The sequence below is a fragment of the Lissotriton helveticus genome, chromosome 1_1, assembly GCF_964261635.1.
Source record: "Lissotriton helveticus chromosome 1_1, aLisHel1.1, whole genome shotgun sequence".
Classification (NCBI taxonomy): Eukaryota; Metazoa; Chordata; class Amphibia; order Caudata; family Salamandridae; genus Lissotriton; species Lissotriton helveticus.
In genome coordinates this window covers 887,247,531-887,269,752 of record NC_136057.1, presented here as the reverse complement: position 1 = coordinate 887,269,752, position 22,222 = coordinate 887,247,531, and positions in this window count along the sequence as shown.

Genomic DNA, 22,222 nt, shown 5'->3' with positions numbered 1-22,222 from the left:
AGACAAGATGGCTTACCTGAGACACGCAAACAGCAGCATACATACCGGGCAAAGCACTCCATGCACGCTGCTGCACAAAGCTGATACGAGCCGGGGTAGACCTGGAAAAGAAACACAAAAAAGCATTAGATGAGCAAGAAAGACAAGAGGGCTTACCTGAGACCCGCAAGACCTGAGACCCGCAAACAGCAGCATACATACCGGGCAAAGCACTCCACGCACGCCGCTGCACGAAGATGACATGAGCCGGAGTAGACCTGGAAAAGAAACACAAAAATGCATTAGATGAGCAAAAAAGACAAGATGGCTTACCTGAGACACGCACACAGCAGCATACATACCGGGCAACGAACTACGCGCACGCCGCTCCACGAAGACGACACACAGCCGGGGTAGACCTGGAAAAGAAACACAAAAATGCATTAGATGAGGAAAAAAGACAAGTAGGCTTACCTGAGACACGCAAACAGCAGCATATGTACCGGGCAAAGCACTCCATGAATGCCACTGCACGAAGACGACACGAGCCGGGGTAGACCTGGAAAAGAAACACAAAAATGCATTTGATGAGCAAGAAAGACAAGATGGCTCACCTGAGACACGCAAACAGCAGCATACATACCAGGCAAAGCACTCCATGCACTCCGCTGCACGAAGACGACACGAGCCGGGGTAGACCTGGAAAAAAAACCACAAAAATGCATTAGATGAGCAAGAAAGACAAGATGGCTTACCTGAGACACGCAAACAGCAGCATACATACCAGGCAAAGCACTCCATGCACTCCGCTGCACGAAGACGACATGAGCCGGGGTAGACCTGGAAAAGAAACACAAAAATGCATTAGATGAGCAAGAAAGACAAGATGGCTTACATGAGACATGCAAACAGCAGCATACATAACGGGCAAAGCACTCCATACATGCTGCTGCACAAAGACGACACAAGCCGGCGATAACGACACAGGGACACAGACCGGGGTAGACCTGGAAAAGAAACACAAAAATACATTAGATGAGCAAGAAAGATAAGGTGGCTTACCTGAAACTCGCAAACAGCAGCATACATACCGGGCAAAGCACTCCATACATGCCGCTGCACGAAGACGACACAAGCCTTGGTAGACCTGGAAAAGAAACACAAAAATGCATTAGATGAGCAAAAAAGACAAGATGGCTTACCTGAGACTCGCAAACAGCGGTATACATACCGGGCAAAGCACTCCATGCACGCCGCTGCACAAAGACGACACGAGCCGGGGTAGACCTGGAATAGAAACACAAAAAAGCATTAAATGAGCAAGAAAGACAAGATGGCTTACCTGAGACGAGCAAACAGCAGCATATATACCAGGTAAAGCACTCCCTACACGCCGCTGCACGAAGACGACACGAGCCGGGGTAGACCTGGAAAAGAAACACAAAAATGCATTAGATGAGCAAGAAAGACAAGATGGCTTACCTGAGACACGCAAACAGCAGCATACATACCAGGCAAAGTACTCCCTACACGCCGCTGCACGAAGTCGACATGAGACGGGGTAGACCTGGAAAAGAAACACAAAAATGCATTAGATGAGCAAGAAAGACAAGATGGCTTACCTGAGACATGCAAACAGCAGCATACATAACGGGCAAAGCACTCCATACATGCTGCTGCACTAAGACGACACAAGCAGGCGATAACGACACAGGGACACAGACCGGGGTAGACCTGGAAAAGAAACACAAAAACTACATTAGATGAGCAAGAAAGATAAGATGGCTTACCTGAGACTCGCAAACAGCAGCATACATACCGGGAAAAGCACTCCATACATGCCGCTGCACGAAGACGACACAAGCCGGGGTAGACCTGGAAAAGAAACACAAAAATGCATTAGATGAGCAAAAAAGACAAGATGGCTTACCTGAGACTCGCAAACAGCAGCATACATACCGGGCAAAGCACTCCATGCACGCCTCTGCACAAAGACGACACGAGCCGGGGTAGACCTGGAAAAGAAACACAAAAATACATTAGATGAGCAAGAAAGAAAAGGTGGCTTACCTGAAACTCGCAAACAGCAGCATACATACCGGGCAAAGCACTCCATACATGCCGCTGCACGAAGACGACACAAGCCTTGGTAGACCTGGAAAAGAAACACAAAAATGCATTAGATGAGCAAAAAAGACAAGATGGCTTACCTGAGACTCGCAAACAGCGGTATACATACCGGGCAAAGCACTCCATGCACGCCGCTGCACAAAGACGACACGAGCCGGGGTAGACCTGGAATAGAAACACAAAAAAGCATTAAATGAGCAAGAAAGACAAGATGGCTTACCTGAGACGAGCAAACAGCAGCATATATACCAGGTAAAGCACTCCCTACACGCCGCTGCACGAAGACGACACGAGCCGGGGTAGACCTGGAAAAGAAACACAAAAATGCATTAGATGAGCAAGAAAGACAAGATGGCTTACCTGAGACACGCAAACAGCAGCATACATACCAGGCAAAGTACTCCCTACACGCCGCTGCACGAAGTCGACATGAGACGGGGTAGACCTGGAAAAGAAACACAAAAATGCATTAGATGAGCAAGAAAGACAAGATGGCTTACCTGAGACATGCAAACAGCAGCATACATAACGGGCAAAGCACTCCATACATGCTGCTGCACTAAGACGACACAAGCAGGCGATAACGACACAGGGACACAGACCGGGGTAGACCTGGAAAAGAAACACAAAAACTACATTAGATGAGCAAGATTGACTAGATGGCTTACCTGAGACAAGCAAACAGTAGCATACATACCGGGCGAAGCACTCCATACACGCCGCTGCACAAAGACGACACGAGCCGGGGTCGACCTGGAAAAGAAACACAAAAATGGATTCGATGAGCAAGAAATACAAGATGGCTTACCTGAGACACGCAAACAGCAGCATACATACCGGGCAAAGCACTCCATACACGCTGCTGCACGAAGACAAAACGAGCCGGGGTAGACCTGATAAAGAAACACAAAAATGCATTAGTTGAGCAAGAAAGACAAGATGGCTTACCTGAGACACGCAAACAGCAGCATACATACCAGGCAAAGCACTCCATGCATGCCGCTGCACGAAGATGACACGAGCCGGGGTCGACCTGGAAAAAAAACACAAAATTGCATCAGATGAGAAAGAAAGACAAGATGGCTTACCTGAGACACGCAAACAGCAGCATACATACCGGGCAAAGCACTCCATGCACGCTGCTGCACAAAGCTGATACGAGCCGGGGTAGACCTGGAAAAGAAACACAAAAAAGCATTAGATGAGCAAGAAAGACAAGAGGGCTTACCTGAGACCCGCAAGACCTGAGACCCGCAAACAGCAGCATACATACCGGGCAAAGCACTCCACGCACGCCGCTGCACGAAGATGACATGAGCCGGAGTAGACCTGGAAAAGAAACACAAAAATGCATTAGATGAGCAAAAAAGACAAGATGGCTTACCTGAGACACGCACACAGCAGCATACATACCGGGCAACGAACTACGCGCACGCCGCTCCACGAAGACGACACACAGCCGGGGTAGACCTGGAAAAGAAACACAAAAATGCATTAGATGAGGAAAAAAGACAAGTAGGCTTACCTGAGACACGCAAACAGCAGCATATGTACCGGGCAAAGCACTCCATGAATGCCACTGCACGAAGACGACACGAGCCGGGGTAGACCTGGAAAAGAAACACAAAAATGCATTTGATGAGCAAGAAAGACAAGATGGCTCACCTGAGACACGCAAACAGCAGCATACATACCAGGCAAAGCACTCCATGCACTCCGCTGCACGAAGACGACACGAGCCGGGGTAGACCTGGAAAAAAAACCACAAAAATGCATTAGATGAGCAAGAAAGACAAGATGGCTTACCTGAGACACGCAAACAGCAGCATACATACCAGGCAAAGCACTCCATGCACTCCGCTGCACGAAGACGACATGAGCCGGGGTAGACCTGGAAAAGAAACACAAAAATGCATTAGATGAGCAAGAAAGACAAGATGGCTTACATGAGACATGCAAACAGCAGCATACATAACGGGCAAAGCACTCCATACATGCTGCTGCACAAAGACGACACAAGCCGGCGATAACGACACAGGGACACAGACCGGGGTAGACCTGGAAAAGAAACACAAAAATACATTAGATGAGCAAGAAAGATAAGGTGGCTTACCTGAAACTCGCAAACAGCAGCATACATACCGGGCAAAGCACTCCATACATGCCGCTGCACGAAGACGACACAAGCCTTGGTAGACCTGGAAAAGAAACACAAAAATGCATTAGATGAGCAAAAAAGACAAGATGGCTTACCTGAGACTCGCAAACAGCGGTATACATACCGGGCAAAGCACTCCATGCACGCCGCTGCACAAAGACGACACGAGCCGGGGTAGACCTGGAATAGAAACACAAAAAAGCATTAAATGAGCAAGAAAGACAAGATGGCTTACCTGAGACGAGCAAACAGCAGCATATATACCAGGTAAAGCACTCCCTACACGCCGCTGCACGAAGACGACACGAGCCGGGGTAGACCTGGAAAAGAAACACAAAAATGCATTAGATGAGCAAGAAAGACAAGATGGCTTACCTGAGACACGCAAACAGCAGCATACATACCAGGCAAAGTACTCCCTACACGCCGCTGCACGAAGTCGACATGAGACGGGGTAGACCTGGAAAAGAAACACAAAAATGCATTAGATGAGCAAGAAAGACAAGATGGCTTACCTGAGACATGCAAACAGCAGCATACATAACGGGCAAAGCACTCCATACATGCTGCTGCACTAAGACGACACAAGCAGGCGATAACGACACAGGGACACAGACCGGGGTAGACCTGGAAAAGAAACACAAAAACTACATTAGATGAGCAAGAAAGATAAGATGGCTTACCTGAGACTCGCAAACAGCAGCATACATACCGGGAAAAGCACTCCATACATGCCGCTGCACGAAGACGACACAAGCCGGGGTAGACCTGGAAAAGAAACACAAAAATGCATTAGATGAGCAAAAAAGACAAGATGGCTTACCTGAGACTCGCAAACAGCAGCATACATACCGGGCAAAGCACTCCATGCACGCCTCTGCACAAAGACGACACGAGCCGGGGTAGACCTGGAAAAGAAACACAAAAAAGCATTAAATAATCAAGAAAGAAAAGATGGCTTACCTGAGACGAGCAAACAGCAGCATATATTTCAGGTAAAGCACTCCCTACACGCCGCTGCACGAAGACGACACGAGCCGGGGTAGACCTGGAAAAGAAACACAAAAACGCATTAGATGAGCAAGAAAGACAAGATGGCTTATCTGAGACACGCAAACAGCAGCATACATACCGGGCAAAGCACTCCATACACGCTGCTGCACGAAGACAACACGAGCCGGGGTAGACCTGGAAAAGAAACACAAAAATGCATTAGTTGAGCAAGAAAGACAAGATGGCTTACCTGAGACATGCAAACAGCAGCATACATACCAAGCAAAGCACTCCATACACGCCGCTGCACGAAGACGACACAAGCCTGGGTAGACCTGGAAAAAAAACACAAAAATGCATTAGATGAGCAAGATTGACTAGATGGCTTACCTGAGACAAGCAAACAGTAGCATACATACCGGGCGAAGCACTCCATACACGCCGCTGCACAAAGACGACACGAGCCGGGGTCGACCTGGAAAAGAAACACAAAAATGGATTAGATGAGCAAGAAATACAAGATGGCTTACCTGAGACACGCAAACAGCAGCATACATACCGGGCAAAGCACTCCATACACGCTGCTGCACGAAGACAAAACGAGCCGGGGTAGACCTGATAAAGAAACACAAAAATGCATTAGTTGAGCAAGAAAGACAAGATGGCTTACCTGAGACACGCAAACAGCAGCATACATACCAGGCAAAGCACTCCATGCATGCCGCTGCACGAAGATGACACGAGCCGGGGTCGACCTGGAAAAAAAACACAAAATTGCATCAGATGAGAAAGAAAGACAAGATGGCTTACCTGAGACACGCAAACAGCAGCATACATACCGGGCAAAGCACTCCATGCACGCTGCTGCACAAAGCTGATACGAGCCGGGGTAGACCTGGAAAAGAAACACAAAAAAGCATTAGATGAGCAAGAAAGACAAGAGGGCTTACCTGAGACCCGCAAGACCTGAGACCCGCAAACAGCAGCATACATACCGGGCAAAGCACTCCACGCACGCTGCTGCACGAAGATGACATGAGCCGGAGTAGACCTGGAAAAGAAACACAAAAATGCATTAGATGAGCAAAAAAGACAAGATGGCTTACCTGAGACACGCAAACAGCAGCATACATACCGGGCAACGAACTACGCGCACGCCGCTCCACGAAGACGACACACAGCCGGGGTAGACCTGGAAAAGAAACACAAAAATGCATTAGATGAGGAAAAAAGACAAGTAGGCTTACCTGAGACACGCAAACAGCAGCATATGTACCGGGCAAAGCACTCCATGCAAGCCTCTGCAGGAAGATGACACGAGCCAGGGTACACCTGTAAAAGAAACACAAAAATGCATTAGATGAGAAAGAAAGACAAGATGGCTTACCTGAGACACGCAAACAGCAGCATACATACCAGGCAAAGCACTCCATGCACGCAAACGACACGAACCGGGGTTGACCTGGTAAAGAAACACTAAAATGCATTAGATGAGCAAGAAAGACAAGATGGCTTATCTGAGACACGCAAATAGCAGCATACATGCCGGGCAAAGCACTCCATGCACGCCGCTGCATGAAGACAACGCGAGCCGGGGTAGACCTGGAAAAGAAACACAAAATGAGTTAGATGATCAAGAAAGACAAGATGGCTTACCTGAGACGAGCAAACAGCAGCATATATACCAGGTAAAGCACTCCCTACATGCCGCTGCACGAAGACGACACGAGCCGGGGTAGACCTGGAAAAGAAACACAAAAATGCATTAGATGAGCAAGAAATACAAGATGGCTTACCTGAGACACGCAAACAACAGCATACATACCGGGCAAAGCACTCCATACACGCTGCTGCAGGAAGACAACACGAGCCGGGGTAGACCTGGAAAAGAAACACAAAAATGCATTAGTTGAGCAAGAAAGACAAGATGGCTTACCTGAGACACGCAAACAGCAGCAGACATACCAGGCAAAGCACTCCATGCACACCGCTGCACGAAGATGACACGAGCCGGGGTAGACGTGGAAAAGAAACACAAAATGCATTAGATGAGCAAGAAAGACAAGATGGCTTACCTGAGACACGCAAACAGCAGCATACATACCGGGCAAAGCACTCCATACACGCCGCTGCACGAAGACGACATGAGCCTGGGTAGACCTGGAAAAGAAACACAAAAATGCATTAGATGAGCAAGAAAGACTAGATGGCTTACCTGAGACACGCAAACAGTAGCATACATACCGGGCAAAGCACTCCATACACGCCGCTGCACAAAGACGACACGAGCCGGGGTAGACCTGGAAAAGAAACACAAAAATGCATTAGATGAGCAAGAAAGGCAAGATGGCTTACCTGAGACACGCAAACAGCAGCATACATACTGAGCAAAGCACTCCACGCACGCCGCTGCACGAAGATGACACACAGCCGGGGTAGACCTGGAAAAGAAACACAAAAATGCATTAGATTAGCAAAAAAGACAAGTAGGCTTACCTGAGACACGCAAACAGCAGCATATATACCGGGCAAAGCATTCCATGCACGCCGATGCACGAAGACGACACAAGCTGGTGTTGACCTGATAAAGAAACACAAAAATGCATTAGATGAGCAAGAAAGAGAAGATGGCTTACCTGAGACACGCAAACAGCAGAATACATACCGGGCAAAGCACTCCATGCACGCCGCTGCATGAAGACGACGCAAGCCGGGGTAGACCTGGAAAAGAAACACGAAAATGCATTCGATGAGCAAGAAAGACAAGATGGCTTACCTGAGACACGCACACAGCAGCATACATACCGGGCAAAGCACTCCATACACGCCGCTGCACGAAGACGACACAAGCCGGGGTAGACCTGGAAAAGAGACACAAAAATGCATTCGATGAGCAAGAAAGACAAGATGGCTTACCTGAGACACGCAAACAGCAGCATACATACCGGGCAAAGCACTCCATGGATGCCGCTGCATGAAGACGACACGAGCTGGGGTAGACCTGGAAAAGAAACACAAAAATGCATGAGATGAGCAAAAAAGACAAGTTGACTTACCTGAGACACGCAAACCGCAGCACACATACCGGGCAAAGCAATCCATGCACGCCGCTGCAGGAAGATGACACGAGCCGGGGTACACCTGGAAAAGAAAAACAAAAATGCATTTGATGAGCAAGAAAGACAAGATGGCTCACCTGAGACACGCAAACAGCAGCATACATACCAGGCAAAGCACTCCATGCACTCCGCTGCACGAAGACGACACGAGCCGGGGTGGACCTGGAAAAAAACACACAAAAATGCATTAGATGAGCAAGAAAGACAAGATGGCTTACCTGAGACACCCAAACAGGAGCATACATACCGGGCAAAGCACTCCATACACGCCGCTGCACGAAGATGACACGAGCAGTGGTCGACCTGGAAAAGAAACACAAAAATGCATTAGATGAGCAAGAAAGACAAGATGGCTTACCTGAGACACGCAAACAGCAGTATACATACCGGGCAAAGCACTCCATACACGCTGCTGCAGGAAGACAACACGAGCCGGGGTAGACCTGGAAAAGAAACACAAAAATGCATTAGTTGAGCAAGAAAGACAAGATGGCTTACCTGAGACACGCAAACAGCAGCAGACATACCAGGCAAAGCACTCCATGCACACCGCTGCACGAAGATGACACGAGCCGGGGTAGACCTGGAAAAGAAACACAAAATGCATTAGATGTGCAAGAAAGACAAGATGGCTTACCTGAGACACGCAAACAGCAGCATACATACCGGGCAAAGCACTCCATACACGCCGCTGCACGAAGACGACATGAGCCTAGGTAGACCTGGAAAAGAAACACAAAAATGCATTAGATGAGCAAGAAAGACTAGATTGCTTACCTGAGACGAGCAAACAGCAGCATATATACCAGGTAAAGCACTCCCTACATGCCGCTGCACGAAGACGACACGAGCCGGGGTAGACCTGGAAAAGAAACACAAAAATGCATTAGATGAGCAAGAAATACAAGATGGCTTACCTGAGACACGCAAACAGCAGCATACATACCGGGCAAAGCACTCCATTCACGCTGCTGCAGGAAGACAACACGAGCCGGGGTAGACCTGGAAAAGAAACACAAAAATGCATTAGTTGAGCAAGAAAGACAAGATGGCTTACCTGAGACACGCAAACAGCAGCAGACATACCAGGCAAAGCACTCCATGCACACCACTGCACGAAGATGACACGAGCTGGGGTAGACCTGGAAAAGAAACACAAAATGCATTAGATGAGCAAGAAAGACAAGATGGCTTACCTGAGACACGCAAACAGCAGCATACATACCGGGCAAAGCACTCCATACACGCCGCTGCACGAAGACGACATGAGCCTGGGTAGACCTGGAAAAGAAACACAAAAATGCATTAGATGAGCAAGAAAGACTAGATGGCTCACCTGAGACACGCAAACAGTAGCATACATACCGGGCAAAGCACTCCATACACGCCGCTGCACAAAGACGACACGAGCCGGGGTAGACCTGGAAAAGAAACACAAAAATGCATTAGATGAGCAAGAAAGGCAAGATGGCTTACCTGAGACACGCAAACAGCAGCATACATACTGAGCAAAGCACTCCACGCACGCCGCTGCACAGAGATGACACACAGCCGGGGTAGACCTGGAAAAGAAACACAAAAATGCATTAGATGAGCAAAAAAGACAAGTAGGCTTACCTGAGACACGCAAACAGCAGCATATATACCGGGCAAAGCATTCCATGCACGCCGATGCACGAAGACGACACAAGCTGGTGTTGACCTGATAAAGAAACACAAAAATGCATTAGATGAGCAAGAAAGAGAAGATGGCTTACCTGAGACACGCAAACAGCAGAATACATACCGGGCAAAGCACTCCATGCACGCCGCTGCATGAAGACGACGCAAGCCGGGGTAGACCTGGAAAAGAAACACGAAAATGCATTCGATGAGCAAGAAAGACAAGATGGCTTACCTGAGACACGCACACAGCAGCATACATACCGGGCAAAGCACTCCATACACGCCGCTGCACGAAGACGACACAAGCCGGGGTAGACCTGGAAAAGAGACACAAAAATGCATTCGATGAGCAAGAAAGACAAGATGGCTTACCTGAGACACGCAAACAGCAGCATACATACCGGGCAAAGCACTCCATGGATGCCGCTGCACGAAGACGACTCGAGCTGGGGTAGACCTGGAAAAGAAACACAAAAATGCATGAGATGAGCAAAAAAGACAAGTTGACTTACCTGAGACACGCAAACCGCAGCATACATACCGGGCAAAGCAATCCATGCACGCCGCTGCAGGAAGATGACACGAGCCGGGGTACACCTGGAAAAGAAAAACAAAAATGCATTTGATGAGCAAGAAAGACAAGATGGCTCACCTGAGACACGCAAACAGCAGCATACATACCAGGCAAAGCACTCCATGCACTCCGCTGCACGAAGACGACACGAGCAGGGGTAGACCTGGAAAAAAACACACAAAAATGCATTAGATGAGCAAGAAAGACAAGATGGCTTACCTGAGACACCCAAACAGGAGCATACATACCGGGCAAAGCACTCCATACACGCCGCTGCACGAAGATGACACGAGCAGTGGTCGACCTGGAAAAGAAACACAAAAATGCATTAGATGAGCAAAAAAGACAAGATGGCTTACCTGAGACTCGCAAACAGCAGCATACATACCGGGCAAAGCACTCCATGCACGCCTCTGCACAAAGAGGACACGAGCCGGGGTAGACCTGGAAAAGAAACACAAAAAAGCATTAAATAATCAAGAAAGAAAAGATGGCTTACCTGAGACGAGCAAACAGCAGCATATATACCAGGTAAAGCACTCCATACACGCCGCTGCACGAAGACGACATGAGCCTGGGTAGACCTGGAAAAGAAACACAAAAATGCATTAGATGAGCAAGAAAGACTAGATGGCTTACCTGAGACACGCAAACAGTAGCATACATACCGGGCAAAGCACTCCATACACGCCGCTGCACAAAGACGACACGAGCCGGGGTAGACCTGGAAAAGAAACACAAAAATGCATTAGATGAGCAAGAAAGGCAAGATGGCTTACCTGAGACACGCAAACAGCAGCATACATACTGAGCAAAGCACTCCACGCACGCCGCTGCACGAAGATGACACACAGCCGGGGTAGACCTGGAAAAGAAACACAAAAATGCATTAGATTAGCAAAAAAGACAAGTAGGCTTACCTGAGACACGCAAACAGCAGCATATATACCGGGCAAAGCATTCCATGCACGCCGATGCACGAAGACGACACAAGCTGGTGTTGACCTGATAAAGAAACACAAAAATGCATTAGATGAGCAAGAAAGAGAAGATGGCTTACCTGAGACACGCAAACAGCAGAATACATACCGGGCAAAGCACTCCATGCACGCCGCTGCATGAAGACGACGCAAGCCGGGGTAGACCTGGAAAAGAAACACGAAAATGCATTCGATGAGCAAGAAAGACAAGATGGCTTACCTGAGACACGCACACAGCAGCATACATACCGGGCAAAGCACTCCATACACGCCGCTGCACGAAGACGACACAAGCCGGGGTAGACCTGGAAAAGAGACACAAAAATGCATTCGATGAGCAAGAAAGACAAGATGGCTTACCTGAGACACGCAAACAGCAGCATACATACCGGGCAAAGCACTCCATGGATGCCGCTGCATGAAGACGACACGAGCTGGGGTAGACCTGGAAAAGAAACACAAAAATGCATGAGATGAGCAAAAAAGACAAGTTGACTTACCTGAGACACGCAAACCGCAGCACACATACCGGGCAAAGCAATCCATGCACGCCGCTGCAGGAAGATGACACGAGCCGGGGTACACCTGGAAAAGAAAAACAAAAATGCATTTGATGAGCAAGAAAGACAAGATGGCTCACCTGAGACACGCAAACAGCAGCATACATACCAGGCAAAGCACTCCATGCACTCCGCTGCACGAAGACGACACGAGCCGGGGTGGACCTGGAAAAAAACACACAAAAATGCATTAGATGAGCAAGAAAGACAAGATGGCTTACCTGAGACACCCAAACAGGAGCATACATACCGGGCAAAGCACTCCATACACGCCGCTGCACGAAGATGACACGAGCAGTGGTCGACCTGGAAAAGAAACACAAAAATGCATTAGATGAGCAAGAAAGACAAGATGGCTTACCTGAGACACGCAAACAGCAGTATACATACCGGGCAAAGCACTCCATACACGCTGCTGCAGGAAGACAACACGAGCCGGGGTAGACCTGGAAAAGAAACACAAAAATGCATTAGTTGAGCAAGAAAGACAAGATGGCTTACCTGAGACACGCAAACAGCAGCAGACATACCAGGCAAAGCACTCCATGCACACCGCTGCACGAAGATGACACGAGCCGGGGTAGACCTGGAAAAGAAACACAAAATGCATTAGATGTGCAAGAAAGACAAGATGGCTTACCTGAGACACGCAAACAGCAGCATACATACCGGGCAAAGCACTCCATACACGCCGCTGCACGAAGACGACATGAGCCTAGGTAGACCTGGAAAAGAAACACAAAAATGCATTAGATGAGCAAGAAAGACTAGATTGCTTACCTGAGACGAGCAAACAGCAGCATATATACCAGGTAAAGCACTCCCTACATGCCGCTGCACGAAGACGACACGAGCCGGGGTAGACCTGGAAAAGAAACACAAAAATGCATTAGATGAGCAAGAAATACAAGATGGCTTACCTGAGACACGCAAACAGCAGCATACATACCGGGCAAAGCACTCCATTCACGCTGCTGCAGGAAGACAACACGAGCCGGGGTAGACCTGGAAAAGAAACACAAAAATGCATTAGTTGAGCAAGAAAGACAAGATGGCTTACCTGAGACACGCAAACAGCAGCAGACATACCAGGCAAAGCACTCCATGCACACCACTGCACGAAGATGACACGAGCTGGGGTAGACCTGGAAAAGAAACACAAAATGCATTAGATGAGCAAGAAAGACAAGATGGCTTACCTGAGACACGCAAACAGCAGCATACATACCGGGCAAAGCACTCCATACACGCCGCTGCACGAAGACGACATGAGCCTGGGTAGACCTGGAAAAGAAACACAAAAATGCATTAGATGAGCAAGAAAGACTAGATGGCTCACCTGAGACACGCAAACAGTAGCATACATACCGGGCAAAGCACTCCATACACGCCGCTGCACAAAGACGACACGAGCCGGGGTAGACCTGGAAAAGAAACACAAAAATGCATTAGATGAGCAAGAAAGGCAAGATGGCTTACCTGAGACACGCAAACAGCAGCATACATACTGAGCAAAGCACTCCACGCACGCCGCTGCACAGAGATGACACACAGCCGGGGTAGACCTGGAAAAGAAACACAAAAATGCATTAGATGAGCAAAAAAGACAAGTAGGCTTACCTGAGACACGCAAACAGCAGCATATATACCGGGCAAAGCATTCCATGCACGCCGATGCACGAAGACGACACAAGCTGGTGTTGACCTGATAAAGAAACACAAAAATGCATTAGATGAGCAAGAAAGAGAAGATGGCTTACCTGAGACACGCAAACAGCAGAATACATACCGGGCAAAGCACTCCATGCACGCCGCTGCATGAAGACGACGCAAGCCGGGGTAGACCTGGAAAAGAAACACGAAAATGCATTCGATGAGCAAGAAAGACAAGATGGCTTACCTGAGACACGCACACAGCAGCATACATACCGGGCAAAGCACTCCATACACGCCGCTGCACGAAGACGACACAAGCCGGGGTAGACCTGGAAAAGAGACACAAAAATGCATTCGATGAGCAAGAAAGACAAGATGGCTTACCTGAGACACGCAAACAGCAGCATACATACCGGGCAAAGCACTCCATGGATGCCGCTGCACGAAGACGACTCGAGCTGGGGTAGACCTGGAAAAGAAACACAAAAATGCATGAGATGAGCAAAAAAGACAAGTTGACTTACCTGAGACACGCAAACCGCAGCATACATACCGGGCAAAGCAATCCATGCACGCCGCTGCAGGAAGATGACACGAGCCGGGGTACACCTGGAAAAGAAAAACAAAAATGCATTTGATGAGCAAGAAAGACAAGATGGCTCACCTGAGACACGCAAACAGCAGCATACATACCAGGCAAAGCACTCCATGCACTCCGCTGCACGAAGACGACACGAGCAGGGGTAGACCTGGAAAAAAACACACAAAAATGCATTAGATGAGCAAGAAAGACAAGATGGCTTACCTGAGACACCCAAACAGGAGCATACATACCGGGCAAAGCACTCCATACACGCCGCTGCACGAAGATGACACGAGCAGTGGTCGACCTGGAAAAGAAACACAAAAATGCATTAGATGAGCAAAAAAGACAAGATGGCTTACCTGAGACTCGCAAACAGCAGCATACATACCGGGCAAAGCACTCCATGCACGCCTCTGCACAAAGAGGACACGAGCCGGGGTAGACCTGGAAAAGAAACACAAAAAAGCATTAAATAATCAAGAAAGAAAAGATGGCTTACCTGAGACGAGCAAACAGCAGCATATATACCAGGTAAAGCACTCCCTACACGCCGCTGCACGAAGACGACACGAGCCGGGGTAGACCTGGAAAAGAAACACAAAAACGCATTAGATGAGCAAGAATGACAAGATGGCTTATCTGAGACACGCAAACAGCAGCATACATACCGGGCAAAGCACTCCATACATGCTGCTGCACGAAGACAACACGAGCCGGGGTAGACCTGGAAAAGAAACACAAAAATGCATTAGATGAGCAAGAAAGACTAGATGGCTTACCTGAGACAAGCAAACAGTAGCATACATACCGGGCAAAGCACTCCATACACGCCGCTGCACAAAGACGACACGAGCCGGGGTAGACCTGGAAAAGAAACACAAAAATGGATTAGATGAGCAAGAAATACAAGATGGCTTACCTGAGACACGCAAACAGCAGCATACATACCGGGCAAAGCACTCCATACACGCTGCTGCACGAAGACAAAACGAGCCGGGGTAGACCTGATAAAGAAACACAAAAATGCATTCGTTGAGCAAGAAAGACAAGATGGCTTACCTGAGACACGCAAACAGCAGCATACATACCAGGCAAAGCACTCCATGCATGCCGCTGCACGAAGATGACACGAGCCGGGGTCGACCTGGAAAAAAAACACAAAATTGCATCAGATGAGAAAGAAAGACAAGATGGCTTACCTGAGACACGCAAACAGCAGCATACATACCGGGCAAAGCACTCCATGCACGCTGCTGCACAAAGCTGACACGAGCCGGGGTAGACCTGGAAAAGAAACACAAAAAAGCATTAGATGAGCAAGAAAGACAAGAGGGCTTACCTGAGACCCGCAAGACCTGAGACCCGCAAACAGCAGCATACATACCGGGCAAAGCACTCCACGCACGCCGCTGCACGAAGATGAAATGAGCCGGAGTAGACCTGGAAAAGAAACACAAAAATGCATTAGATGAGCAAAAAAGACAAGATGGCTTCCCTGAGACACGCAAACAGCAGCATACATACCGGGCAAAGAACTACGCGCACGCCGCTCCACGAAGACGACACACAGCCGGGGTAGACCTGGAAAAGAAACACAAAAATGCATTAGATGAGGAAAAAAGACAAGTAGGCTTACCTGAGACACGCAAACAGCAGCATATGTACCGGGCAAAGCACTCCATGCAAGCCTCTGCAGGAAGATGACACGAGCCAGGGTACACCTGTAAAAGAAACACAAAAATGCATTAGATGAGAAAGAAAGACAAGATGGCTTACCTGAGACACGCAAACAGCAGCATACATACCAGGCAAAGCACTCCATGCACGCAAACGACACGAACCGGGGTTGACCTGGTAAAGAAACACTAAAATGCATTAGATGAGCAAGAAAGACAAGATGGCTTACCTGAGACACGCAAATAGCAGCATACATGCTGGGCAAAGCACTCCATGCACGCCGCTGCATGAAGACAACGCGAGCCGGGGTAGACCTGGAAAAGAAACACAAAATGCATTAGATGAGCAAGAAAGACAAGATGGCTTACCTGAGACGAGCAAACAGCAGCATATATACCAGGTAAAGCACTCCCTACATGCCGCTGCACGAAGACGACACGAGCCGGGGTAGACCTGGAAAAGAAACACAAAAATGCATTAAATGAGCAAGAAATACAAGATGGCTTACCTGAGACACGCAAACAGCAGCATACATACCGGGCAAAGCACTCCATACACGCTGCTGCAGAAAACAACACGAGCCGGGGTAGACCTGGAAAAGAAACACAAAAATGCATTAGTTTAGCAAGAAAGACAAGATGGCTTACCTGAGACACGCAAACAGCAGCAGACATACCAGGCAAAGCACTCCATGCACACCGCTGCACGAAGATGACACGAGCCGTGGTCGACATGGAAAAGAAACACAAAAATGCATTAGATGAGTAAGAAAGACAAGATGGCTTACCTGAGACACGCACACAGCAGCATACATACCGGGCAAAGCACTCCATACACTCCGCTGCACGAAGACGATTCGAGCGGGGTAGACCTGGAAAAAAAACACAAAAATGCATTAGATGAGCAAGAAAGACAAGATGGCTTACCTGAGATGAGCAAACAGCAGCATATATACCGGGGAAAGCACTCCATACATACCGCAGCATGAAGACGACACGGGCCAGGGTCGACCTGGAAAAGAAACACAAAAATGCATTCGATGAGCAAGAAAGACAAGATGGCTTACCTGAGACCCGCAAACAACAGCATAGATACCGGGGAAAGCACTCCATACATACCGCAGCACGAAGACGAAACGGGCCGGGGTCGACCTGGAAAAGAAACACAAAAATGCATTCGATGAGCAAGAAAGACAAGATGGCTTACCTGAGACCCGCAAACAACAGCATAGATACCGGGGAAAGCACTCCATACACGCCGCTGCACGAAGACGACACGGGCCGGGGTACACCTGAAAAAGAAAAACAAAGAAACACAAAAATACATTAACATAATTTCAAACCAGAATATATACAAACATTAAACATTAAATAAACTTACCTGAAACTGCCCACGGCCAGACCAACAATATAATTCCTTCTGGAATTTCTGAAAATATATTAGTATCAACAACAAAAAAAAGCAAATTCACAGGTCACAAAAGAATATTCGACACATCTAAAAACACAAATTAGTTTAAAAAAAGATTTAAACGAAAAGTAACATAAGTAATAAAAAAACAACACAGACCGAGAAAGGCAAGATAGCTTACCTTAACACGCCACAACACAATCACAAAACGGACCAGTGTACACCTGAAAGAGAAACACAAAGAAACATAAAAATACATACAAATAGCAAGAAAGACACAATAGCGTACCTGCAAGAAAGACACAATAGCGTACCTGAGATCCGCAGACAACAGCATCCATACCAGCGAAAGCAATCCATGCACGCCGCTGCACGAAGACGACGCGAGTCGGGATAAACCTGGAAAAGAAACACAATAAATGCATTAGATGAGCAAAAAAGACAAGACGGCTTACCTGAGACACGCAAACAGCAGCATACATACCGGGCAAAGCACTCCATGCATGCCGCTGCACGAAGACGACACAAGCCGGGGTAGACCTGGAAAAGAAACACAAAAAAGCATTATATCAGCAAGAAAGACAAGATGTCTTACCTGAGACTCGCAAGACCTGAGACCCGCAAACAGCAGCATACATACCGGGCAAAGCACTCCACGCACGCCGCTGCACGAAGATGACACGAGCCGGAGTAGACCTGGAAAAGAAACATAAAAATGCATTAGATGAGCAAAAAAGACAAGATGGCTTACCTGAGACATGCAAACAGCAGCAAACATATCAGGCATAGCACGGGGTAGACCTGGAAAAGAAACACAAAAATGCATTAGAAGAGCAAAAAAGACAAGATGGCTTACCTGAGACACGCAAACAGCAGCATACATACCGGGCAAAGAACTCCACGCACGCCGCTCCACGAAGACGACACACAGCCGGGGTAGACCTGGAAAAGAAACACAAAAATGTATTAAATGAACAAAAAAGACAATGAGACACGAAAACAGCAGCATATGTACCGGGCAAAGCACTCCATGCAAGCCTCTGCAGGAAGATGACACGAGCCGGGGTACACCTGTAAAAGAAACACAAAAATGCATTAGATGAGAAAGAAAGACAAGATGGCTTACCTGAGACACGCAAACAGCAGCATACATACCAGGCAAAGCACTCCATGCACGCAAACGACACGAACCGGGGTTGACCTGGTAAAGAAACACAAAAATGCATTAGATGAGCAAGAAAGACAAGATGGCTTACCTGAGACACGCAAACAGCAGCTTACATACCGGGCAAAGCACTCCATGCACGCCGCTGCATGAAGACGACGCGAGCCGGGGTAGACGTGGAAAAGAAACACAAAAATGCATTAGATGAGCAAGAAAGACAAGGTGGCTTACCAGAGACACGCAAACAGCAGCATACATACCGGGCAAAGCACTCATACACGCCGCTGCACGAAGATGACACGAGCCGTGGTCGACATGGAAAAGAAACACAAAAATGCATTAGATGAGTAAGAAAGACAAGATGGCTTACCTGAGACACGCACACAGCAGCATACATACCGGGCAAAGCACTCCATACACTCCGCTGCACGAAGACGACTTGAGCGCGGTAGACCTGGAAAAAAAACACAAAAATGCATTAGATGAGCAAGAAAGACAAGATGGCTTACCTGAGATGAGCAAACAGCAGCATATATACCGGGGAAAGCACTCCATACATACCGCAGCATGAAGACGACACGGGCCGGGGTCGACCTGGAAAAGAAACACAAAAATGCATTCGATGAGCAAGAAAGACAAGATGGCTTACCTGAGACCCGCAAACAACAGCATAGATACCGGGGAAAGCACTCCATACATACCGCAGCACGAAGACGACACGGGCCGGGGTCGACCTGGAAAAGAAACACAAAAATGCATTCGATGAGCAAGAAAGACAAGATGGCTTACCTGAGACCCGCAAACAACAGCATAGATACCGGGGAAAGCACTCCATACACGTCGCTGCACGAAGACGACACGGGCCGGGGTACACCTGAAAAAGAAAAACAAAGAAACACAAAAATACATTAACATAATTTCAAACCAGAATATATACAAACATTAAACATTAAATAAACTTACCTGAAACTGCCCGCGGCCAGACCAACAATATAATTCCTTCTGGAATTTCTGAAAATATATTAGTATCAACAACAAAAAAAAGCAAATTCACAGGTCACAAAAGAATATTCGACACATCTAAAAACACAAATTAGTTTAAAAAAAGATTTAAACGAAAAGTAACATAAGTAATAAAAAAACAACACAGACCGAGAAAGGCAAGATAGCTTACCTTAACACGCCACAACACAATCACAAAACGGACCAGTGTACACCTGAAAGAGAAACACAAAGAAACATAAAAATACATACAAATAGCAAGAAAGACACAATAGCGTACCTGCAAGAAAGACACAATAGCGTACCTGAGATCCGCAGACAACAGCGAGAGCAATCCATGCACGCCGCTGCACGAAGACGACGCGAGTCGGGGTAGACCTGGAAAAGAAACACAAAAAATGCATTAGATGAGCAAAAAAGACAAGACGGCTTACCTGAGACACGCAAACAGCAGCATACATACCGGGCAAAGCACTCCATGCATGCCGCTGCACGAAGACGACACGAGCCAGGGTAGACCGGGAAAAGAAACACAAAAATGCATTAGATGAGCAAAAAAGACATGTGGCTTACCTGAGACACGCAAACAGCAGCATATATACCGGGCAAAGCACTACATGGATGCCGCTGCACGAAGACGACATGAGCCGGAGTAGACCTGGAAAAGAAACACAAAAATGCATGAGATTAGCAAGAAAGACAAGATGGCTTACCTGAGACACGCAAACAGCAGCATACATACCGGGCAAAGCACTCCATGCACGCCGCTGCAGGAAGATGACACGAGCCGGGGTACACCTGGAAAAGAAACACAAAAATGCATTAGATGAGCAAGAAAGACAAGTTGACTTACCGAGACACGCAAACCGCAGCATACATACCGGGCAAAGCACTCCATGAATACCGCTGCACGAAGATGACACGAGCCGGAGTAGACCTGGAAAAGAAACACAAAAATGCATTAGATGAGCAAAAAAGACAAGATGGCTTACCTGAGACACGCAAACAGCAGCAAACATATCGGGCATAGCACGGGGTAGACCTGGAAAAGAAACACAACAATGCATTAGATGAGCAAAAAAGACAAGATGGCTTACCTGAGACACGCAAACAGCAGCATACATACCGGGCAAAGAACTCCACGCACGCCGCTCCACGAAGACGACACCCAGCCGGGGTAGACCTGGAAAAGAAACACAAAAATGCATTAAATGAACAAAAAAGACAATGAGACACGAAAACAGCAGCATATGTACCGGGCAAAGCACTCCATGCAAGCCTCTGCAGGAAGATGACACGAGCCGGGGTACACCTGTAAAAGAAACACAAAAATGCATTAGATGAGAAAGAAAGACAACATGGCTTACCTGAGACACGCAAACAGCAGCATACATACCAGGCAAAGCACTCCATGCACGCAAACGACACAAACCGGGGTTGACCTGGTAAAGAAACACAAAAATGCATTAGATGAGCAAGAAAGACAAGATGGCTTACTGAGACACGCAAACAGCAGCATACATACCGGGCAAAGCACTCCATGTACGCCGCTGCATGAAGACGACGCGAGCCGGGGTAGACGTGGAAAAGAAACACAAAAATGCATTAGATGAGCAAGAAAGACAAGATTGCTTACCTGAGATGAGCAAACAGCAGCATATATACCAGGCAAAGCACTCCCTACACGCCGCTGCACGAAGACGACACGAGCCGGGGTAAACCTGGAAAAGAAACACAAAAATGGATTAGATGAGCAAGAAATACAAGATGGCTTACCTGAGACACGCAAACAGCAGCATACATACCGGGCAAAGCACTAATACACGCCGCTGCACGAAGATGACACGAGCCGTGGTCGACATGGAAAAGAAACACAAAAATGCATTAGATGAGCAAGAAAGACAAGATGGCTTACCTGAGACACGCACACAGCAGCATACATAACGGGCAAAGCACCCCATACACTCCGCTGCACGAAGACGACACGAGCCGGGGTGGACCTGGAAAAAAAACACAAAAATGCATTAGATGAGCAAGAATGACAAGATGGCTTATCTGAGACACGCAAACAGCAGCATACATACCGGGCAAAGCACTCCATACATGCTGCTGCACGAAGACAACACGAGCCGGGGTAGACCTGGAAAAGAAACACAAAAATGCATTAGATGAGCAAGAAAGACTAGATGGCTTACCTGAGACAAGCAAACAGTAGCATACATACCGGGCAAAGCACTCCATACACGCCGCTGCACAAAGACGACACGAGCCGGGGTAGACCTGGAAAAGAAACACAAAAATGGATTAGATGAGCAAGAAATACAAGATGGCTTACCTGAGACACGCAAACAGCAGCATACATACCGGGCAAAGCACTCCATACACGCTGCTGCACGAAGACAAAACGAGCCGGGGTAGACCTGATAAAGAAACACAAAAATGCATTCGTTGAGCAAGAAAGACAAGATGGCTTACCTGAGACACGCAAACAGCAGCATACATACCAGGCAAAGCACTCCATGCATGCCGCTGCACGAAGATGACACGAGCCGGGGTCGACCTGGAAAA